Source organism: Sabethes cyaneus, chromosome 3, assembly GCF_943734655.1.
Source record: "Sabethes cyaneus chromosome 3, idSabCyanKW18_F2, whole genome shotgun sequence".
In the NCBI taxonomy this organism is placed as follows: Eukaryota; Metazoa; Arthropoda; class Insecta; order Diptera; family Culicidae; genus Sabethes; species Sabethes cyaneus.
Genome location: NC_071355.1, coordinates 77,316,856 through 77,326,822, shown reverse-complemented (window position 1 = coordinate 77,326,822; position 9,967 = coordinate 77,316,856). Strand labels below are relative to the sequence as shown.

Here is a 9,967-nt window from a genome sequence, read left to right as displayed (position 1 = left end):
GTTAGCAAACAAGCGACGTTCAACATTCAACAGTTTCGCGAAAATTTCGGTGATCGTCAAGGGTAACCCAGCGGGGGTGATAAACAAATTTGAACATCAGGAAACCTTTCTTGACTAACCTTGCTATTGCTGACAGCTCCCGTCTGCCGGTGCACACCCTCTCTAGTCACGGCCCCGAGCAGCCGGGCCAATGTTGCTAGTGACTGTTCTCTTCAACTTCAGCTATCGCTTCATTATTCCCCAGAATTTCAATACTGGACGTACCCGGGGACAATTTGGTGCACTCAGCTCTTTTGAGATGAACTGAAGTCCATTGTCCATTGTAGCAAGCATGTTGAAACTGCAGAAGGCTATCATGGGACTTAATGAAGAGCAAAATCCGCCTGATGAGGCACGTGTATCTCCGAATTCTTATCCGTCACAAAACACTGGTTTTCACACGGATGCCAATGAAACAGATCCCTTGCCAAGTCATGACCTTTTATCACGAACCCACCCCAAAACGAAGAGCACGAAGAATTTAACCCCTGAGTTTGGCTGAAATCGGCCTTCTCTGAAGCTTAAGGTCCAAACAGAATGCTGCATTAACACATCCGTCAGTGTCAATTTGACAGTAAACCCATGGAAAACTATCAGAATAACGCTGACGGACGCGTTGACGCAGCATTCGGTTGGGCCCTTTATTCATTATCGAGTCAGACACATGCATCGCGTTTCGTCACCTCCCGGCCACACAGCTCACGAGACCGGATTGTAGCCTTTGTTTATTGTTTGAGGTTTCTGTTATGCTTCCCACTTTTATTTTTCCAACCGTTTTTCTTCTTTTTTTCTCTCTGGCCATGTTTCGTTTACAAAGCTCAAATGCTATAAAAGTCTATTCGAAACTTCTACCAACAAAACAAAAAAGAACGTGTATTCCAATACGTTGATTATTTTCCGGGAAGCAGGTACAAAACATATGAAATTTCCCCTCGGTACTTGAATACTTATATGAATGATCGTTTTTCATCCACATCCCGTGGTCGTATCTCTAATCTAATCTATTCTCACACTATTCTTGAAAGCATCATGGAAAATGGCGATTACTTTAATGTTGAATCAATCATTTTTCTTGTCAACGGCCAGGCCTACTGCGCAGCATGTACAGCAGAGAGAATTCCCAGGAATAAAGTGGAACCAGAAATAATAAGGGTAAACGGGGTAACAACGCCCGCCGGGGTAAAACCGCCCACCATGGTTTTACAGGGCCTTGCTCAAATTGGTGTTAAATGTTGATGACAGTCATATTACTGAATGCGTACGCAATATTTTACAATACCTTGTACAGCAATATCGTATAAACTATCGGAGAAATAAATAAAAATAGATTTTTCGTTATAATCGTTTCGTTTTTTATAACTTTGTTCTCGCAGAACTTAGGGTTTATTTTCTTCAAAACGTTAAAACTTTCAGTAAATCCAACCCACATCGCTTCTCTGATCCTGTCTTCATCCGACAGTACCTAAATTAGGTAACTGTTCATGCAGTTTTGTTGAAATAAATAGTGAAATGTGCTAATCGGTCATTTGGGGGTAAAACCGCCCACAACGAACGGCGCAAGACCGTCGTGTATAATGCTAGTGCGATAAGGAGATTTTTAAAATAATTGCATAGTTTGGACCAAAGGATCTCAGATTTACATAAAACAATATAAATGTGCTTAGTTTATAGCTGGTGGACTGTTTGGAAAAATCTAAATCGCCAATTTTCGCTGCGGGCGCTATGGACATTTTTTTGTTTTCTCGGATATAGCTTTTTTTAATAATTCCTCCCTCTTGGAACAAATAACATGGAATAAACATATTTTTTATGAAAATATAGCAAATTATCTTAGCAATGGAAAAGTAATATGTATCTGCTTTATCAATCAGAACAATTTGACATGTCAAAAAATGACCTACCGGATCAATTCCAGGAACTTTAATACCCATATTGTTATATTTTATCTTAGATCCTCTCTAGTCCTTAAAGATTGACTCCAGGATGCCTAAGCCGATCCATCTTGTTGTCTAAGGAAACTACACGGTATCAATTTCAAGACTGTTGGTACCTATATTACTGATATTCTTCCAATACGAGTGGTTGCCGGACACTCTTTCGAACTTGCGAATCTCGGGGAACTATGTATTGTTTGATAGCAAACTGATTCAATTCGTTTAAATTAGATAAACTCATGAATCCAATGCCACCAGTTTCATTCAAATCGGTTGAATATTGTTAAAGTTATACGCTATGGCGGTTTTACCCCGTTAGTGGGCGTGTTTCACCCCGCATGGAAAAAATACTCTATTTTTTGGACGTGTTTCCAAATCGCAATAATAAATAGAAAATCATTACAGATATTTATGTTTTTATTTTTTATATGTAGGTAATAGATCAATTGTTCATTTAAAGCAGATAAATTAGAAATTGAGCTACAACTTTTTTTTATACAGGTGTTTTTGCTTAGGCGGGCGGTCTTGCCCCGCTTACCCTTACCTAATTCCATTAAATTTCTTGTAATCAAGGGGAAGGAAGAGAGCGTAGACCTCCCGTACCAAACGCTTACCATACAGATAATGATTTATTTACAGAAATTGAGAGTATCTTTGCAAATAAAGGTTAAGTCTCCGGACCCTCGGGGATGAACTAATGGCATTTATCCCAGAAGCCAGGCAGCAATTGGCCAAGGATATGGCGTTTTATTTCGCTTTCTGAAAATAGTTTAGTATACCAAAAATATTAGTTTAAATAATATAACACTTGAAAATAAAGTCGTGTGGTTCAATGGTTGCCTAAAACTACAGTTGTAAAGTTAGGAACTGAAAACTACACGACCCCGCACCTCCTAGCTTGGTTACTCAATTATACAAATTGAAGTATTTCCAGGTATGGCCACGTGGAGGAGCTAGGTAGGGGCTTGGGATGGCTAAAGCTATATTGGGCGCCTTTTTCTAGTTGCCTTCCCCATTTCGTATCCCATCCACTTCCCGTGGTCGTGTCATTACAAAATTAGTATCAAAATCAGCGAAAATGTTCGTAGAGTCAAAATTTGAAATAAAAAACTGCGATATATTTTAAAAAAATGTATAGTCATTTATTTCCCCTTATTAATACCGTAGTAATACCGATTGATATATTTTCCTTGCGATGTCCAATGAACTGTAAAGCAGTAACGTGATAAACAACACAAGACGCCCAGTATTGTTGCGGCCAAATACGCGAATTATAAATCCAAATGAAATGCTAAAAGAGTGCTCTCAAAACGATTATGCTTGAACTCAGTGAAGTTCACTTTCCATTAGTGGAATTCGAAAACCAGACAGAGAAGAATTGGGTAATGTAAGCAAATATATAAACTGTGACACATGTGCTTCCACAGTGCGTATGACTCAGTATAAATGTGAGATTCACTGACACCGGCAACGGTGAAGATTGATGTACATTATAAACAGCGGCCATTCGCAAATGTTTTGCCCTCCATGAGCTGGTGCCGATCAATCGTCATTTCTAATTTAGATCGATAACAGTGTTCATTCATGGAAGACCGTATAAGCTGGACAGATTTTCGAAAGTTGATGCATGCAGAGCCTGTTTGTCTACAGTTTTTGGTTAGTTCAACGAGTATAATAGCTCTACGCGGTTAACATAACTTCTTTCAACCAAAAATGGAAAGTACAGCAAAAGTTTACCACTCAACAAGAAATTTTATGTTTAAATATTTTCTAGCGGTGAGTAATGAATGACAATCAATACGCATCATCGGTCTATGTAAATAACAATTGTAACATCAATTTTTAAGCATACTCTTGTTTTAATTTTAATTATTTCGATTAGTAAACGTGCGAGTCAGTATTCAGTATTACCTTTTGTTTTTCACTTTCACTTTTTTGCCTGTATTCAATATTACCTTTTATTTTTTATTCAACAAACTAAAATCGACCAAGCAAAATTATGGATTTAGAAGAAATAAGTCGTTATTGACTCTGTAAATTTCAATTTTTTTTTTTTTTGGTTTGAAACAAAAATTCTGTTCGTGATGTTTGTGTTCAGATTGGCTAAAAGAATGCAGTGAATAGAGTAAGGAGGGGTAAAAGTACGATGCGGGTAAGAGTGCGATTCAATGATTTATCAGTGCGGATTCCGAGTAAATTGACTACATTGGCATGAATGGGTGAGTACTTTGACAGCTTAAATCCATCATAAACATTTGTTGTTTACGAATCATAGTTGCTGAGTTATGGGTGAAAGTTATTTTAGAACGGTTTTGATGTAATATTTCGTTGTACGGCAAATACGATATCAACAGGAGGATATTACTTATTCACAAATTGTAGCAGCGTTTTACATCACTCAGATATCTCTCTTGAAATTGCGGTGAGAAGAATTTACAAAATATATGTTACTTTTCCATAATTTAATCAAACCCCGTCAAGCGCCTAGCGGGGCAAAAGTTCGATTCATGAATCGAGAATCTAACTCATTTTACTGACGGGACGACGACACTATGCAAGTCCTGTGACTTGTAAGGTACTGCGGGCGACGCTGTTCGTCCGTCAGCGTTATAGCCGCGATTCTCAACGGGGTTGTTCGGGGAAAGGTTTCGTTTCTATCACGAAGCGAAAAAATTCGTTTGTTTCAAACGAAATTTTTATAACAACCTAAAAATATTTTTGTTTCGAAACGAAATTCTATTTGAATCAAGAAAATAACAGTTTTGAATTAAAAGTAAAGTATTGTCAAATTGAGTTTTCGATGGAAATATTTTCATTTCAATCATACATATCAGTTTGAAACGAAATGAAATTTCTGTTTGCGCGTAAAACAATCATAAATGTGGTTGAAACTACATTTTTACCTTTGTTATAGAGTAAGGATGCGATTTAATGATTTATCGGTCCAGATTCGAGTAAATTGACTACATTGGCATTAATGGGTGACTACTTTGACTGCTTGAATCTAACGTAAACTTTGGTTGCTTACGAAGCATAGTTGCTGAGTTATGTGCCAATGTTATTTTAGGGCGGTTTTGATGTAATTTTTTGTTATACGGGTAATGCGATATCAACAGCACTGTTGTAGCACTGTTTTACATCACTCGCATATCTGTTTTGAAAATACGGTGAAAAGAGTTTACAAAATATATTTCGCTTTTCCATAATTTAATCAAACCCCGTCAAGCGCCTAGCGGAGTAAAGGTGCGATTCACGGTATATGTTATATACAGCTTTTGGCACTATATTACAGATACTAGAAATGGAAGATCTGCAGAAAACTGTGCTCTACAGATGTTGGTCGAAGGAAAACAATGTTTTTCCGCTGATGAAACATAAAACAAACGTTTGGGAAAGTTTCGATCTGTCGGAGGCTGCAATACACCAGCGAAAAATAGGAAAGGTGTAAATTGAGAATATTCCTTACCGAAACATACCGCAGATTGACGATAATATGGTTTTGTTAGCTACTGCTGTGTTAATTTCATGGATTCGAGCTTCGCACTTTTGCCCCGCGGTAATCGAACTTTTACCCCGCTAGTGGGGTAAAAGTGCGAATCGGCACTGGTTCAGAAGAATGAAGAATTTATTTTCGATAACACTATTATTCCAGATGATTTATAGTTGAATGTAAAGACATTGAGTAGCTGCATCACTATAAAATATATTTTGTTGTTGTTCTTCTTTATATCTCGCGAAAATTGATGACAACTTCAAACATCGCACTTATGCCCCGCCCTACTCTATATCTCTAAAAACAGAAGCCCACTTTTGGGCCCAAAACCCGCTTCTGAAATTGGTCTTTCCGACGAAAAGTTAATGATTGCTAATTTTCTCTTAATTTTAATATATTTTTGGCTCAAACATGCAAACTATAAATAAATAAAATTTATAGCAAAACTAAATGTATAAAGCTCAATTTCCAATAGGATATTCATAGGATAGATTTTCACTGAAAACCTGGCGCCTCCATTCGTTCAAAACCAATGGAGATTCTTACAGCTAATCGAGACACACATTAAACCTCAAGCTAAAATGATTTCTGCTACATATAGTTGAACATCTTTCATAGCTCGGCTTTTGTTTTGTCTGGGAAACTAAATACTTATTACAATAATCAAACTATTTACGTAAAACCAAAACTATTTACGTAATGTAATCCAACGAGAATTTCATTCCTATTTTTTCAGTTTATTTGGATTGGATTCAATTTTGTTGTTTTTTGTAAAGCTTTTTCCAACTATCACCACGAACCAAAGTATTACTACCTAAAAAAAATTCTTGGAGTAAGTATATTCGAAACCACAAATTAACACTAACGCCTAGGATTACAGTTAAAATTGTTAATTCAAATGTGATCATATTCGACTGCTGTCAAAAGTGAACGTTTAACCAAAATTACATTTTTTTTAATCCAAAGTCCTCTATAAAGTTGTATAAGCGGAAATCAAGGTGTAAATAGTTTAAAACAAGCGAAATCGGCGCACAAATCCAAGATGACCACCAAACAAATTTTCTCTTCATTTGAAAACCCTGTTCATTTTCTTTGCAGAACCATGTCATTGGTTAAATGTTTAATTACAAATTTAGGATATATCATATAGATCTAAAGATTTGCTAAAAATTCGACTTAGTAAAAATATCCGTCCCGTTGGGTCCACTGTTTCGAGTTTTTGAATTTAAAATTCTCATTTTTTAACCATTTTCAGCCAATCAAAAGTACAAAAGTTTCAATATTCGAAGACCTCGTATCAGTAGAAGCCGTTGCAGTCGTTGCAACGAAAATTGCTTAGTTATGAACGGAAAACTTTACCAGGAGTTTTCTGGGGAAATAAGAGACCTAGGATTTTATAAATATTGTTTTCATAAATAAGTCCGTAAACTAATCCCATCTGCAAAATTACATGAAATTTTGACAGTATTGAAAAATGCCCAAAACAAACACTTTTTGACGTAGAATTACATCTCACGGGAAGGTAGAGTATCATTCCAAGAAATCTAAAAATGAGAGCTTCACGAAAAAAATCAATGATTTCCTGCTCGATTATCAATATATTTTTACACCAATCTATCGAAAAATCTGTCATATTGATTAAAATGCTTCCTGATTCTAGTGCTTATTCATTTCTTGCGATATTTTCTACCATAAAATTATTGAAAATGATTTTCCAAACTCCTAATCCGGCAGAATGGTCTATGTATATCCCGTGCAACGGCTTCGGTACTGAATCTCAGCATGGTACTGATCACCATTCCAGTATGCCGATCACTTAATGTTCTGCTGAATGCTTTATTTGGTCGCTGGTCCGTGCGGCTGTTGGTATTTTATCTGGAAAAAGTGAAAGTCATGCACCTGGCGCTTGGTGTTGGATTAATCGTAGTAGGATGTAAGTAGCAAAACACTGTAGCAAGATTTAATTTTCATCTACACTTCTTATAGCAATACATACCCTGGCGCACGTGATAAATATCTATAATTTTATTGAACACTATGATGTCAATCTCAAGAACCTAAGCTGGGCTACCGGAAAGGATGATGTAAGTTAGCTAACCTTTAACAGTTGTGTATCGAAAAATAAATTAACTGAGACGATTTGTTTGTTTTCATTAACAATAGAGTATGCTTCGATTGCTGTTAGCCACTCCAACGGGATTCTCCGGTTGCGTTATGTTGGTTTCACTATTCGTAATAGCATACTTTTCAAGCCGTCAGATGCGAGATCGTTTCTACAACAGTTTTCTAACATCACATCACTTGTTCTTGCTGGTCTATGGAATGATGTTTTACCATCCCCTGAGGTAGGATCCCAGTTGCCTTTAAATACAAATACGTAACATGACAATGCTGCACAATTGTTTTTTCAGTAACGTTATCAAACATCAGACCAATCTAAAAGCTCATCCGAATGGCTGTGATAAAATAGACGAACGAGTTTTTCGAAATGATTCGGTTCTGCAAGCGATCTGTAACGAAAATCCTATTTTTGGTGGAGATGAAAAAATGGTTGGCATATTTTAAAATTCCATTTGTATTTGATTCCAAGAAAAAAATCATCCAAAAATTGCATACTTTTTGCATTTAATACTATTTTAAGCTGCCATTTAACGTTTTAGGCATGGATATGGCCACTACTAGGACTTTCAGTATATATCCTAGACGTTACATACCGGTATCTAACCATTCACTCAGAGACCAGGAAGGTTACTACCTTGCAAGCTTACGTTCTCCCAGGGAGGGGCATCTATCTTAAGTTGCAATTTATTCGGGACAAGCGGTTGGTCATTAAACCAGGTCAATATGTACTGCTTCAGTGTCCTGTTATTTCAGCCATAGAATGGCATCCGTTTACTGTAATCGATGTAGGTTAAATATTAGCAATTGTCTTAAATATAACAAGCAATTAACATTCCATAAAAGTTTCCAACAGCCGTTCATAATTCTATTTCATTAGCGATTTCCGACCGAGGTGATTGGACGTGTAAACTCTATGAGACAGTGCTGAACAAAGAGCGCTTCAAACAGCAGAACTGTGCCGAAATTGACCACAGCAGCAAAATAAATTTTTTCATTGATGGACCGTACCCGTCACACATGGCTAGTATGCTCAAGTGTAAACGCATTGTCTATATTGGCGCAGGAGCAGGCATAACACCATTCGCCGGATTGATAAGACACTTACTGTAAGGTTGAAAATTTTAAAAATGTGAAAGGTTAAATTTATTTTGTTTTACATTTATAGAAATTATAGTCCTCGATATCCTTCTCGAGTTCATCTAATTTGGATTGTAAAAAATGCAGAGATGTTCACTTGGTTTGCAGATGACATCACTAAGCTGCAAGAGCGGGTAAGCTGGCAGCAATTAAAAATAAATAGTTGACTAAAGGCTAAATATAATTTACAGTTCTGGAAGCAAAACAAACCCGATCGGTTCACGTTGAAGTTTTTTTGGACAGAAAATTACAATCAAAATTTAGTTGAGGAGTACTTCACTGACTATCCTACTTTGAAAGCCCGCATCTACAGAGGTCGCCCAGTCTGGGAGGAGTTGTTTTTAGAACTGATTACATTATACCCGAAGTAAGTATACTAACATTGTAATACTCGTATAACAATCTGACGGTGAAATCGTTTTTCGTTATCAGGAAAGCAGTAACTGTTTTTAGCTGTGGTCCGAAGAGTTTAACAAAGGATATTAAAATTTTCTGCCGCCAATACGGGAAGCACGCTTGTAAAATTACTCACCTTCATGCTGGTTTTGGATAAAGTAGCCGACTCGTTTGGATAGAGTTTTGCTAGATTACACATCTAGTGATTCCAATAATTTTGTATGTAGATAGTAGTGCATAATAAATTGGACCAATTCGGACAAATTGTGTTGAGTGAAAGATTTGACGTAAAGGTTAATTCTATGTTTTACTAATTTTATCAAACGAACCATATTTTCCATCAAACCTTACCATGGCGGCCTGGAAAGAGTGGTCATTAACTTAAGGAATTAATAAATTTGTCAAAGGTAAGCTATTTCTGTCTTAAAGAAGGGGGTTTTGACAGTCGGTTGCATGAAGAGCGCTATTTTAGCGAACTACCCACTTACTAGGTGAAACCTGGTAAAATGTACGCATCTTCCTCAGTGGATTAGAAGCGGGCTGGCTCCAACTGTATCAAGAGCTCGTCTCCACTCCACTCGGTTCTGGATTATTCCTTGAGCGCCTCGATACTTGTAAGTGATCTTTGATCTAGTCTAGGCATCCAGCACAATTGGGGGTTCTATTTCCTGGTACCGGTGGCTTCCTTAAAAAGAACAGATGTCATCCGGCATTCTCGTGACGTAGCCAGTCCATCACAACCGCCAAATTTTGCCAGGTGTATACTCCTTGATCTAAATGTCTTTCGATGAGTAAAGGAGACCCGAGTTCTAGTCTGAATGCGTCGTTGAATCTTTTTACTCGTGTT

General features: G+C 37.1%; 1 pseudogene; it reads left to right on the top strand.

Annotated features, from left to right (window-relative positions):
- The first annotated feature begins 3,686 nt into the window (after nt 1-3,686).
- On the top strand, nt 3,687-9,277 carry LOC128743790 (NADPH oxidase 4-like; annotated as a pseudogene).
- Nucleotides 9,278-9,967: the final 690 nt, after the last annotated feature.